The sequence below is a fragment of the Cherax quadricarinatus genome, chromosome 33, assembly GCF_038502225.1.
Source record: "Cherax quadricarinatus isolate ZL_2023a chromosome 33, ASM3850222v1, whole genome shotgun sequence".
NCBI classification, from domain to species: domain Eukaryota; kingdom Metazoa; phylum Arthropoda; class Malacostraca; order Decapoda; family Parastacidae; genus Cherax; species Cherax quadricarinatus.
This window is the reverse complement of record NC_091324.1, coordinates 28,033,007-28,048,251: the sequence shown is the minus strand read 5'-3', so window position 1 is coordinate 28,048,251 and position 15,245 is coordinate 28,033,007. Positions and strand designations below refer to the sequence as shown.

General features: G+C 42.2%; 1 long non-coding RNA gene across 1 annotated transcript in view; it reads right to left on the bottom strand.

Annotated features, from left to right (window-relative positions):
- The window catches only part of LOC138853560 (uncharacterized), a 72,931-nt gene extending 58,112 nt beyond the window's left edge, over positions 1–14,819 (bottom strand). The window contains exons 1-2 of the long non-coding RNA XR_011392728.1: positions 14,335–14,819; positions 12,558–12,645 (exon numbers count right to left, since the gene is read on the bottom strand). This is a non-coding gene — a long non-coding RNA (uncharacterized lncRNA). The remainder of the gene's footprint in view (positions 1–12,557; positions 12,646–14,334) is intronic.
- Positions 14,820–15,245: the final 426 nt, after the last annotated feature.

Below are 15,245 nucleotides of genomic sequence, written 5' to 3'. Positions count from 1 at the left end.
CACCCATATCCAACACATAACCAAAAACGTATCCAAAACGGTTGGGATCCTCTTGATAGTTGTGACAGAACCCACAGGCACAACACCAGACACAAACATCTCTATGACATTCCCCGTGTCCGACTAAACCTTTACAAAAATTCAATGTATGTCAAAGGCCCTAAAATCTGGAACACCCTACCTGAAAACTCTAGAACTGCAGACACATTCATCACCTTCAAAACTACCATTAGAAAACATCTTATCTCCCTGATACACCCCGTCAACTAACTACACGAATACCACCTGGTGGTTCACACACTCACTCACCCATTTGACCATGAACAGAAATATCAATCTCAATCTTAAAATAATGAATCCTAACTAGTCATAAGTTGGCCTGTGATACTCCGATACTGAAACTATGTACTGTGCCAAAACAAAAGCATTCAATTGCTAAACTCACAAACTAGTATTTAGTCACTTAGCCATAATACCAACTTACCTCATAATTTGTAATATTTTAAATTTAAGGATTAATCTCAGTCTGCCCGAAATGCCTAGCCATGCTAGGTGTTCTAGTGGTACACTCTGTAATTATTTTACATGTAAACCACACAATAACCAAATTCTGTAAACTCAGCATTGTAATCCTTATAAAGAATAAACTTTGAATTTGAATTAGTCGACTGGTGTGGGTCGCATCCTGGGACACTGACCTAATTTGCCCAAAATGCTCTGCATAACAAGCGGCTTTCTATATAGTAGTATGTCATTGATGTCAGCTATGGTCTGTATACCTTGTACATGTACTTGTAGTAAATAATAATATTATTATAATCAACCTTTTGAAAATCAGTTGGATGGTTAAAATCCTTTGCACGGATAAACAGAACAGTGTGTGTAATATAATATATGTTTGTAGATGAATGGTTCAGAGAACCGACATGTTGATAAATTAGACACATGTGCAACTCTTGGGTATCTTTATTGAGGAAACGACTCAAGGTTGAGGGAATGATACCTCATTCTACTCCTGTTCTTCAAGATTCTCCTTTGTATGGACTGATGAAGCCACTGTGTGGCGAAACGTTTCCTCAATAAAGATACCCAAGAGTTGCACATGTGTCTAATTTATCAATATAATATATATATATATATATATATATATATATATATATATATATATATATATATATATATATATATATATATATATATATATATATATATATATATATATATATATATATGTAGGGCAATGCCCATGCACTCTGCCCCAGGCCCAGACTAGTGGAACTCCCTGTTCATCAGGAACTGTTAGAAGCCACGCCACCACGTTATTCAATTCAATTCAAAGTTTATTCTCTATAAAGATTACCATGTTGAATTTACAGAATTTGGTTGTTGTGTGGTTTACATGTAGTTAAATAATGATTACAGAGTGTAAAACTAGAACGCCTAGCATGGCTAGGCATTTCGGACAGACTTAGTTTAATTCTTTATTTTAAAATATTACAAATTATGAGGTAAGTTGGTATTATGGCTAAGTGACTAAATACTAGATTGTGAGTTTAGCAATGTGAATGCTTTTGTTTTGGCACAGTACATAGTTTCAGTATTGGAGTATCATAGGATTCATTATTTTAAGATTGAGATTAATATTTCTGTTCATGGTCAAATGGGTGAGTGAGTGTAAGTGTGAACCACCAGGTGGTATTCGTGTAGTTAGTTGATGGGGTGTATCAGGGAGATAAGATGTTTTCTAATGGTAGTTTTGAAGGTGATGAATGTGTCTGCAGTTCTAGAGTTCTCAGGTAGGGTATTCCAGATTTTAGGGCCTTTGACATACATTGAATTTTTGTAAAGGTTTAGTCGGACACGGGGAATGTCGTAGAGATGTTTGTGTCTGGTGTTATGCCTGTGGGTTCTGTCACAACTATCAAGAAAGCGTTTTAGGTCAAGGTTGATATTGGAGTTTAAGGTCCTGTAGATGTAGATTGCACAGTAGTAAGTGTGGATGTACTGAACAGGGAGTAAGTTTAGATCTATGAAGAGTGGGGGGTGTGTTGCCAGGGATGGGATTTAGTGATTATTCTTACTGCAGCTTTTTGTTGGGTTATTATTGGCTTTAGGTGTGTTGCTGCAGTTGATCCCCAAGCACAAATAGCATAGGTGAGGTATGGATAAATAAGTGAGTGGTATAGTGTGAGAAGGGCATTTTGCGGCACGTAGTATCGTATCTTGGAGAGGATCCCAACCGTTTTGGATACTTTTTTGGTTATGTGTTGGATATGGGTGCTGAAATTCAGGTTGTTGTCAAGGTATAGGCCTAGGAATTTGCCCTCATTATGTCTGGTAATTAGAGTGTTGTCGATCTTAATGTTAATTTGTGCATCTCCTGCACTGCTACCAAACATAATATAGTAGGTTTTGTCAGTGTTAAGCGTAAGTTTATTGGCTGTCATCCAAGTCGATATTTTGATCAGCTCCTGGTTAACAATGGTGTTGAGGGTGGCAAGATTAGGGTGAGAGATGACGTAAGTCGTGTCGTCAGCAAAGAGAATGGGTTTCAGGTGTTGGGATACGTTTGGAAGATCATTGATGTATATGAGGAAGAGCAGGGGACCAAGGACACTTCCCTGCGGAAATCCAGTATCAAGTGGCCGTGTTGTTGATGCTGTGTCTTTAATGGTGACATACTGATACCTAGTAGTAAGGTAAGATTTGAAATAAGCAAGCGCATGGCCTCTTATACCGTAATGGTCATGTTTGTGGAGTAGGATGTCATGGTCTACTGTGTCAAAAGCTTTTCTTAGGTCAATAAAAATTCCTAGTGGATATTCCTTATTTTCCAATGCTGTGTAAAGCAGATCTAGCATTTTTATGATTGCATCATTAGTGCTTTTATTTTTCCTGAATCCAAATTGACAGGGGTTGAGTATGTTTTGTGTTGTTATAAATAAATATAGTCTCCTGTGCACGAGTTTCTCAAAGATTTTGGATAGCAATGGTAAGTTTGATATTGGCCTATAGTTGTTTAAGTCTGTAGGGTCACCACCTTTATGTATTGGTGTAACCCTTGCCATCTTGAGTAGTTTCGGGAAGGTGCTAGTTTCTAGTGACTTGTTAAAAAGTAATGAAATAGCATGCGAAAGGATATGGGCCGCTCGCTTGTACAGTAATGGTGGGACATTAGACAGATTCCCTGAGTTGTTTTTAAGTGACTTTATAATCTCGGTGACTTCCGAGGGCTCAGTTGGTGCAAGATAGAAGGAATTTGGGAAATTCCCATCTAGGTAGTCCCCGGCATGGGCATTGGTATGTGGGATTTTATTGGGGAGATTAGATCCTATGGTTGAGAAGAAGTCGTTTATCTTGTTAGCTGTGTCAGTGGGATGTAGTGGTGTTTCATTAGGTTTAGTTAGGACAATATTCTTGTTTTTTTTTCAGTTTGTGGGTCCCTAGAATCTGAGAGAGGATTTTCCAGGTCTTTTTTATATCTCCTCTAGTGTCTGTGAATCTACTGGAGTAGTATAGTTGTTTGGCTTTCTTTATTACTTTGGTGAGAACTGATGAATAGTGTTTAAGAATATCTTTGTGTATTATGACCATACGTGGGGAGGGAGGTAGAACACTTGGAAAGCTAGTTCTAAAATTAGCAGGCCAATGCTCTAAGGCTAAACACTACACCATGAGCTGTTTACAAACGTGTTAGGAATCATCAAGGCTGAGGACTGAGCACTTATCAAGGCTGAGGGACCGAAAAACCTCAAAATTACCTCTCCACTTCTACCGACTCCAGCAATTATTCTCTGTAATGGACTGCAAAAGCCACTGGTTGGAAAAATATTTTCATAAATAAAGATAGCCAGGTATTGCAGATGTGTCTTATTCATCAACTTTTCGGTACTGGATACAATTATGTAGGAGAGAAGATAAGATTTCGTTCGGATTTTTAACCCCGGAGGGTTAGCCACCCAGGATAACCCAATAAAGTCAGTGCGTCATCGAGGACTGTAACTTATTTCCATTGGGGTTCTCAATCTTGTCCCCCAGGATGCGACCCACACCAGTCGATTAACACCCAGGTACCTATTTGCTGCTAGGTGAACAGGACAACAGGTGTAAGGAAACGCGTCGAAATGTTTCCACCCGCCGTCAGGTAGTAGTTTGAGAACAATAATACGAAAAGAACTTCAACTGAATTTTATTAACTTAAGACTCAGGGAGATTGACACCAATCAGTCCATCTATCATCATTCTATCATGCAGGAGGAGCCACATGTCTATGGTGCATCCAACAAAATAAGCAGACTTTGATGTCACTACCGCCTGGCTCCGGCTGGGTTACAAGTATCTTTGGCAGGTTAAATCACCTGGAGTTTGCCTGGAGAGAGTTCCGGGGATAAACGCCCCCGCGGCCCGGTCTGTGACCAGGCCTCCTGGTGGATCAGAGCCTGATCAACCAGGCTGTTACTGCTGGCTGCACGCAATCCAACGTACGAGCCACAGCCCGGCTGGTCAGGTACCGACTTTAGGTGCTTGTCCAGTGCCAGCTTGAAGACTGCCAGGGGTCTGTTGGTAATCCCCCTTATGTATGCTGGGAGGCAGTTGAACAGTCTCGGGCCCCTGACACTTATTGTATGGTCTCTTAACGTGCTAGTGACACCCCTGCTTTTCATTGGGGGGATGTTGCATCGTCTGCCAGGTCTTTTGCTTTCGTAGTAAGTGATTTTTTGTGTGCAAGTTCGGTACTAGTCCCTCTAGGATTTTCCAGGTGTATATAATCATGTATCTCTCCCGCCTGCGTTCCAGGGAATACAGGTTTAGGAACCTCAAGCGCTCCCAGTAATTGAGGTGTTTTATCTCCGTTATGCGCGCCGTGAAGGTTCTCTGCACATTTTCTAGGTCAGCAATTTCGCCTGCCTTGAAAGGTGCTGTTAGTGTGCGGCAGTATTCCAGCCTAGATAGAACAAGTGACCTGAAGAGTGTCATCATGGGCTTGGCATCCCTAGTTTTGAAGGTTCTCATTATCCATCCTGTCATTTTTCTAGCAGATGCGATTGATACAATGTTATGGTCCTTGAAGGTGAGATCCTCCGACATGATCACTCCCAGGACTTTGACGTTGGTGTTTCGCTCTATTTTGTGGCCAGAATTTGTTTTGTACTCTGATGAAGATTTAATTTCCTCGGGTTTACCATATCTGAGTAATTGAAATTTCTCATCGTTGAACTTCATATTGTTTTCTGCAGCCCACTGAAAGATTTGGTTGATGTCCGCCTGGAGCCTTGCAGTGTCTGCAATGGAAGACACTGTCATGCAGATTCGGGTGTCATCTGCAAAGGAAGACACGGTGCTGTGGCTGACATCCTTGTCAATGTCAGATATGAGGATGAGGAACAAGATGGGAGCGAGTACTGTGCCTTGTGGAACAGAGCTTTTCACCGTAGCTGCCTCGGACTTTACTCTGTTGACTACTACTCTGTGTTCTGTTAGTGAGGAAATTATAGATCCATCGACCAACTTTTCCTGTTGTTCCTTTAGCACGCATTTTATGCGCTATTACGCCATGGTCACAGTTGTCGAAGGCTTTTGCAAAGTCTGTATATATTACATCTGCATTATTTTTGTCTTCTAGTACATCTAGGACCTTGTCGTAGTGATCCAATAGTTGAGACAGACAGGAGCGACCTGTTCTAAACCCATGTTGCCCTGGGTTGTGTAATTGATGGGTTTCTAGATGGGTGGTGATCTCGCTTCTTAGGACCCTTTCAAAGATTTTTATATGGGATGTTAGTGCTATCGGTCTGTAGTTCTTTGCTATTGCTTTACTGACCCCTTTGTGGAGTGGGGCTATGTCTGTTGTTTTTAGTAACTGTGGGACGACCCCCGTGTCCATGCTCCCTCTCCATAGGATGGTAAAAGCTCGTGATAGGGGCTTCTTGCAGTTCTTGATGAACAAGGAGTTCCATGAGTCTGGCCCTGGGGCAGAGTGCATGGGCATGTCATTTATCGCCTGTTCGAAGTCATTTGGCGCCAGGATAACATCAGATAGGCTTGTGTTAACCAAATTCTGTGGCTCTCTCATAAAAAATTAATTTTGATCTTCGACTCTCAGTCTGGTTAGCGGCTTGCTAAAAACTGAGTCATATTGGGACTTGAGTAGCTCACTCATTTCCTTGCTGTCATCTGTGTAGGACCCATCTTGTTTAGGTAGGGGCCCAATACTGGACGTTGTTCTCGACTTCGATTTGGCATAGGAGAAGAAATACTTTGGGCTTCTTTCGATTTCATTTATGGCTTTTAGTTCTTCCCGCGATTCCTGACTCCTATAAGATTCCTTTAGCTTAAGTTCGATGCTTGCTATTTCTCTGACCAGTGACTCCCTACGCATTTCAGATATACTGACCTCTTTTAGCCTCTCTGTTATTCTTTTCCGTCGCCTGTAAAGGGAGCGCCTGTCTCTTTCTATTTTACATCTACTCCTCCTTTTTCTTAGAGGAATAAGCCTTGTGCATACATCGAGTACCACCGAGTTAATCTGTTCTAGGCATAAGTTGGGGTCGGTGTTGCTTAGTCTATCTTCCCAGCTTATATCGGTTAGGACTTGGTTTACTTGGTCCCACTTTATGTTTTTGTTATTGAAGTTGAATTTGGTGAATGCTCCCTCGTGACTAATCTCATTATGTCGGTCTGGGGCTCCGCGCATACATGTCTGAGCCTCAATTATGTTGTGATCTGAGTATATTTTTTTTGATATGGTGACATTTCGTATCAGATCATCATTGTTAGTGAAGATGAGGTCAAGTGTATTTTCCAGTCTAGAAGGCTCTATTATTTGCTGGTTTAAATTGAATTTTGTGCAGAGATTTAAAAGCTCGTGTGAGTGCGAGTTTTCATCAGATCTGCCTCCTGGTGTTATTACTGCAACAACATTATTTGCTATATTCCTCCACCAAATGTAGACCAAACAAAATGTAAACTTTGTCAGATGGACTACTGTCACACCTTGCGTCATTATGTACTGGAGTGTGATCAAATTAATGAATTTAGAGACAACTCACCCAGAAATGTTCAAGAAATGGCAAAGTATTTTATCCACAGTGGTATATTACAGACCATTCTGGAGAAATACCCTGACTTTGCTCCCTGTAAGTAAAGCATTTCCATGTGTGTGTGTACTCACCTGTTTGTGGTTGCAGGGGTCGATTCATAGCTCCTGGCCCCGCCTCTTCACTGATTGCTACTAGGTCCTCTCTCTCCCTGCTCCATGAGCTTTATCATACCTCGCCTTAAAACTATGTATGGTTCCCGTCTCCAATACGCTACTTTCTAGGCTATTCCACGGCCTGACTACTCTATGACTGAAGAAATACTTCCTAACATCCCTTTGATTCATCTGAGTCTTCAACTTCCAATTGTAACCTCTTGTTTCTGTGTCCCATCTCTGGAACATCCCGTCTTTGTCCACCTTGTCTATTCCGCGCAGTATTTTATATGTCGTTATCATGTCTCCCCTGACCCTCCTGTCCTCCAGTGTACTCACCTAATTGTACTCACCTAATTGTGGTTGCAGGGGTCGAGACTCAGCTCCTGGCCCCGCCTCTTCACTGATTGCTACTAGGTCCTCTCTCTCTCTCTCTCTGCTTCCTGAGCTTTATCATACCTCTTCTTAAAACTATGTATAGTTCCTGCCTCCACTACTTCACTTGCTAGGCTATTCCACTTCCTGACGACTCTATGACTGAAGAAATACTTCCTAACGTCCCTGTGACTCGTCTGAGTCTTCAGCTTCCAGTTGTGACCCCTTGTTCCTGTGTCCCCTATCTGGAACATCCTATCTCTGTCCACCTTATCTATTCCCCGCAGTATCTTTTATGTCGTTATCATGTCTCCCCTGACCCTTCTGTCCTCCAGTGTCGTCAGTCCGATTTCCCTCAACCTTTCCTCGTACGACATTCCCCTGAGCTCTGGGACTAGCCTTGTTGCAAACCTTTGCACTTTCTCTAACTTCTTGACGTGCTTGACCAGGTGTGGGTTCCAGACTGGTGCTGCATACTCCAGTATGGGCCTAACATACACAGTGTACAGTGTCTTGAACGACTCCTTATTTATGTATCAGAACGCTATTCTCAGGTTTGCCAGGCGCCCATATGCTGCAGCAGTTATTTGGTTGATGTGTGCCTCCGGTGACGTGCTGGGTGTTATGGTCACCCCGAGGTCTTTCTCCCTGAGTGAGGTCTGTAATCTTTGTCCACCTAGCCTATACTCTGTCTGCGGTCTTCTTTGCCCCTCCCCAATCTTCATGACTTTGCATTTGGCAGGATTGAATTCGAGAAGCCAGTTTCTGGACCACATGTCCAGCCTGTCCAGGTCTCTTTGCAGTCCTGCCTCATCCTCATCCGATTTAATTCTTCTCATCAACTTCACATCATCTGCGAATAGGGACACTTCAGAGTCTATTCCTTCCATCATGTCGTTCGCATATGTCAAAAATAGCACTGGCCCTAGAACTGACCCCTGTGGGACCCCGCTCGTCACAGGCGCCCACTGTGATACCTCTTCACGTACCATGACTCGTTGCTGCCTCCCTGTCAGGTATTCCCTGATCCACTGCAGTGCCCTCCCTGTTACATGCGCCTGACCATCCAGCTTCTGCACTAATCTCTTGTGGGGAACTGTGTCAAAGGCCTTCCTGCAGTCTAGGAAAAAGCAATCAACCCACCCCTCTCTCTCGTGTCTTACTTCTGTTATCTTGTCATAAAACTCCAGGAGGTTTGTGATACAAGATTTGCCTTCCATGAACTCATGCTGGTTTTCATTTATAATCTTGTTCCGTTCCAGGTGTTTGACCACTCTCCTCCTGATAATCTTCTCCATGACTTTGCACACAATACATGTCAGACACACAGGTCTGTAGTTTAGCGCCTCGTTTCTGTTTCCTTTCTTAAATATGGGGACTACATTTGCTGTCTTCCATTTCTCAGGTAGTTGCCCAGTTTCAAGGGATGTGTTGAAGATTGTGGTTAGAGGCACGCACAGCATCTCTGCTCCTTCTCTAAGGACCCATGGGGATATGTCCGGTCCCATCGCCTTTGAGGTATCAAGGTCACTTAGCAGCTTCTTCACCTCCTCCTCGGTTGTTCGTATGTCATCCAACACTTGGTGGTATATTCCCTCTTGATGTTCCCTTCTGTACTGACTTCCCACAGCCCTTCCTGTCTCTACTGTAAAAACTTCCTTAAATCTCCTGTTTAGCTCCTCACATACCTCCTGGTCATTTCTTGTGAGTTCTCCCCCTTCTGTCCTTAATCTGATCACCTGGTCTTTGACTGTTGTCTTCCTCCTGATGTGGCTATACAACAGTTTCGGGTCAGTCTTGATTCTCGATGCTATGTCATTTTCATACTGTCGCTGGGCCTCCCTCCTTACCTGTGCGTACTCGTTCCTGGCTCTGCGACTGATCTCCCTATTTTCGTGTGTTCTCTGCCTTCTGTACTTTTTCCATTCTCTATTGCACTTTGTTTTTGCCTCCTTACACCGTCGGGTAAACCAGGGGCTCGTTCTGGTCTTCCCGTTGTTCCTGTTGCCCTTGGGAATAAACCTTTCCACTGCCTCCTTGCATTTTGTTGTTACATATTCCATCATTTCATTTACTGGCTTTCCTGACAGTTCTCTGTCCCATGGGACCTCCTGCAGGAAGTTCCTCAACCCTATGTAGTCCCCTCTTTTATAGTCAGGCTTTTCCCATTCAACTCCTGTTACTCTCTCCACTTGCAGCTCTACTATATATTCAAAGCACAGAACCACGTGGTCGCTAGCTCCTAGGGGACTCTCATACATGATGTCCTCAATGTCTGAACTGCCCAGGGTGAACACAAGGTCCAATCTTGCTGGTTCATCCTCCCCTCTCACTCTGGTAGTATCCTTAACATGTTGGTGCATGAGGTTTTCCAGCACCACGTCCATCATCTTGGCTCTCCATGTTTCGGGACCCCCATGTGGCTCCAGGTTTTTCCAGTCAATCCCCCTGTGGTTGAAACCCCCCATAACCAGCAACTTTGCTCTGCTGGAGTGAGCTCTTCTTGCCACCTCAGCAAGTGTGTCCACCATTGCTCTGTTGCTCTCTTCATATTCCTCTCTTGGCCTCCTGCAGTTCTGTGGTGGATTATACATCACTGCAATGACCACCTTGTGTTCCCCAGACTGAAGTGTACCTACTATGTAGTCTCGGTCTCCCATCTCATCTATGTCTTCCATTGTCTCGAATTTCCATCTGTTTTTTACTTGCAGAGCAACCCCACCTCCCCCTCTGTGTGTGTGTGTGTGTGTGTGTGTGTGTGTGTGTGTGTGTGTGTGTGTGTGTGTGTGTGTGTGTGTGTGTGTGTGTGTGTGTGTGTGAGTTTGTGTATGAGTGTGTGTGAGTGTGTTTGTGTGTCTCAACAATCAATATTTGCACCAATAACTCACTACAGTTGTGACCGGGTGTGAAAGTGTGAATTGCTCATTACACTATAATTTGTTCATGATTGTAGCCATGTATAAACGTAAGTAACCATTCTTACAGAATTCATTACCTTTGTAACTTGCGAGTTCATTACCCTTGTACCTAGTTCAGCTATCAAAACTTTGGGGGCCCAGTCCCTGGACCCATTACGTACCTCTGTAATCTGTAAATACCTTTGTAACTTGTCATGATTGTGACCAGACCTACCTGGCGTTCACTACCTTTGTAAATTGTGAGTTCATAGCCTTTGTAAATTGCGAGTTCATTACCTCTGTAACTTGCTCAGCTATCAAAACTTTGGAGTCCAGTCCCTGGACCCATTACGTACCTCTGTAATCTTTTGACTCCCGCCCACAGGATGGGTATGGGGTGCATAATAAACATATTAAACTAACCCGCCGGAAATCGAACCCGGGCCCTCCGTGTGTGAAGCGGGAGCTTTAGCCACCAGGCCACGTAATACGCGAGTCAACTGTATAATTGTCTTGTTTAGAACAAAACGGCACAATACCGTGACTGGAACAATACACAAATAACCCGTACATAGGAGAAGCTTACGACGACGTTGTGGTCAGAAACGTCGTCGTAAGCTTTTCTCTCTTCTACGTGCTGGTTAACTGTGCACTGTCTTATTTGATCCTACTAGTCATGAATCACAGAAAACTGATAGTCTACTAGCACGTATGACTATAATAGTGAGTGGGTAAAGGGAGCATGAAAAAGTTATCAGATCAGTCTTGTGATCCTGGCATTTAGTATGCAATGAATCAACTCTTATGAATATTTCAAGACAAAGCTCAGAGAACTGACGTACTTAGTAGTGACGTCAGCTATATGATCCCTACGGGTTTAGCGATAGCCTATAAATAATAAAATTGGAGGGGCTTTTACCCGAGGTTAATATGGACTGCCACTAGGGTACATATATTCCGAGTTAGGATTTTATTTGATTTTTTGCCGTGTCCTCCCTAGTACACATTGTTAATATTTCTGTCATGATATTTGAGTCGTAGCTCATTTCATTAGTCCTACTGGCCCATAATAGGTAGGTCCTGAAACCCAACGTTTCTCACAGGATATCTGTGCAAGCTATTTGTGAAGCTACTCAAGGTGTTCGATCACAGTTTGGCAAGGTGTTCGACTCTCCTACAATTCCCCCTCCAAAGCAGTACTTTCTTCCAAATCAATGCTCTCCTTTACCCCTTCTAAATGTAAATTCATCTAACGTACTCTCAAACTGCTAACAACTTTTAGCTTCCTAAGTGCGGGTCATTTGTGTGGTGTAAAAGCATCAGAATACCCAAAGGTATATGGCATGAAAAATATTACTGATAAAGTACCTAGAATATGACCACCCCATCATCCTGGGATGCGACCACCCCCAGCATCCTGGGATGTGACCACCCCCAGCATCCTGGGATGTGACCACCCCAGCATCCTGGGATACGACCACCCCAGCATCCTGGGATGCGACCACCCCCAGCATCCTGGGATGCGACCACCCCAGCATCCTGGGATGCGACCACCCCAGCATCCTGGGATGCGACCACCCCAGCATCCTGGGATGTGACCACCCCCAGCATCCTGGGGTATGACCCCAGCATTCTGAAGTGTGGTGTAGACGAGATACGGTAGAAGTGAACAATTTCTATAGAGAGGTAGCAGGCTGGTTGAAACTGGCACTGTGTCTAAACACTGAAGTCAAATCACTTACTCAATCTTTCTTTTCTCGTAAATACCCTCTAATGTTTTGTATTGTCTTTCCTACATCAGCATTACTGCTTCTGTAATGAACTTTGTTACATTTCCATAGGTGCAACAATTTTGCTAAACTATGTACTGTATCTTGTGGAAATGAAAGTTCATTTAGTTGAAGATCTCGTAAACAGCTTTTCCAAAGTTTTACAAAATTCCAAGTTAATCAAATGGGGCCACAGATTACAGGTAGAGAGTTTAAGCTAACACTGTTTATTCGTCATTGCTCCAGAAGGCTAAATATGATCTCTCTCTCCCAGCAAAATAGAGAAAAATGGCTCTCAAACTTATAGGCAGGAAGTTACATTACCTGATAATCCTTCCTTTTATTACGATGCAAAATTGTTTCAAGTTTTGATGTCAAACCGTGATACCATCCTCAGGTTACCGTATCGAAACTGCAATGTAGAAAACAAATTTAGTTGATACTGTTGGCTGTACAAACTAAAAGTTTGTTTCCTAATCTGAGTTCACTGCAGAGTTCAGCCTAACCTAGTCATTCAACTCTCGGCTAGGATGTCACACACATTTGGTTAACGCCCAGAATGCATTACGTAACTATGCGCTTCTCCATGTATGATAAACTTTTATATATGTTCTCATCATGGAAAATAAACTTTATTATATACTGTTAGACGATGATTATTATAATTGTTACACTCATGAGGGGAGCGCTAAACCCACACAGGTTACACAGCGCTAAGGGAAAGCAGATCCAATTCCTTGGATCCAGCGCAGCAGAGGTTATTTCTAACTTTTGTCCAAGTTACTGTGTATAAAATAATGGAAGAAATGAATTAATATATTGGTCAGACAATAATAAATGACAAAAAAATATCACCAGGACTGAGGGAGGTTCCCACCTCCCCTCCCTCTCTTTTTTTCTTTTTTAGGAAAATACAAAGCAGTAGAGACCACAATAAAAATATATATATAAAAAAAAACTCGTGGCAAAAATTACTTTTACTGATTTTCTTAATCGTAGATTTTTGATAATTATGAGGGTATGATGAAACAATTAGTTGTGAGAGTAATCCTGGGAGGTCTAGCATCTAATTATTACAGTCAAAACTAAGCGCTAAACCCACAAGGGTCATACAGTCTAACATTTAATACTATATATAGGAACTCAATTTCATCAATGGGAAGCGCTAAACCCGTTGGGTTAATAAAGTGCCTAGGGAAATGGGAGACGATCAGATTCAATCCAAGGAGAGGAGAGGTACCAGGCCTAGCATCAAGAGCCCCTGACCAGCATCACGGTACCTTGAGAAATATGAAGGTTTGGGAGGAATTGTACACAGATGAACCTGCTGACCCACGAACATGTTAATATTGTACCACCCATTTCGTTAACGCTCAAAGAAACCTTAAATTTCAATATTAACCCAGAACTAAAACACTTTCTTGATAGTTGTGACAGGACCCACAGACATAACACACGGCACAAAAATCTCTATGACATTCCCCGTGTTCAGCTAACCCTACACAAAAATTCAATTAACATAAAAGGACCTAAAATCCGAAACACCCTACCTGACTACTCTAGAACTGCAGACACAATCATCACTTTCAAAAGTACTATTAGAAAACATCTTATCTCCCTGACACATCCCACCCTCAGCTAATTACATGATAACCACCTATTCTCTATCATACACACACACAAAAAAAAAACCTAGACCTACTCTCGATATCTGTGATTCCCCACAATTCACACTTACACTCATCCAATTGACTGTAAACATAGAAATACGTAATACAACTATTACCTAATGAATCTTAAACTAGTCATGAGTTTGCCTCAGATACTCCAATATAGGAGCTTCAATAGAAACTATGTATCGTACCAAGACAAAATCATTCACATTGCTAAATTTACGAACTGTATGCAGTTACCTAGCCTTAATATCAACATGCTCCATAATCTGTACCAATATAAAGTTTGAATTAATCTTAGTCTTCCCGAAATGCCTAGTTATGCTAGGCGCGATAGTGGCCCTCTCTGTAATTAGTGTTTTATAATATGTAAACCCCGCATTGTAATATTTATAGAGAATAAACTTGATTGATTGACTGAACATTACCTGACGTCACAGCACCCTGTAGGCTGCAGTTCTGTGACGTCCCGGTACCTTGTCAACCACCTTCATCTCATAACGCCTCAGCATCCTGTGTCACCATCAGCTTGTGAAGTCATCACTATGTAATAAACAACAAAGTCTCACATGTCTCGTGACAACTGGGCAGAGAACAGCTGCTGTTGCTCAACTGAGGGAGCTACAACATCTACTAGTTGACCGTCACTGTGATGTGACGTGAGGGGACCCCTGGTGCTGTGACGCCCAACTTCACCTCACTTCACCTTACTGAGAGATAAGTATGTATAATGTTCGCCAAGACCGTAGTCCTGGCACGGGTCTCAATCTTGCGATGACCCGTCTCTGGCTCCCGAGGAAGAAAGGTTTCTACAGTGATGCGACATATGCTGCTCAAGCACTCTTCTGGTCAGTTCAACTGGTGCATCTCATAAGCGACAACACCGTATGTACTCCTAACTATGGACACTAGCGAGGAGTATATGTCGTTATCACAGGTAACAGCTTGTCTGGTTCGTTGACTCCATGGTACTGAGAGATAATATATGTCTCAGTACATGAATACTAAGATAGACACCTCATTATATATACACCGCTCAGTGTATATATACTGAGATATGCACATCTGATATATATATATATATATATATATATATATATATATATATATATATATATATATATATATATATATATATATATATATATATATATATATATATATATATATATGCAATAAGATCACAGTAAACAGGTGATTTCAGAATATGCAAAACAACCACTCTGAAAGAATAGAGAAATTCCAAGCGCTTTCGTGACTACTCACATTATCAAGGAACTAGTTCCTTGATAATGTGAGTAGTCACGAAAGCGCTTGGAATTTCTCTATTCTTTCAGAG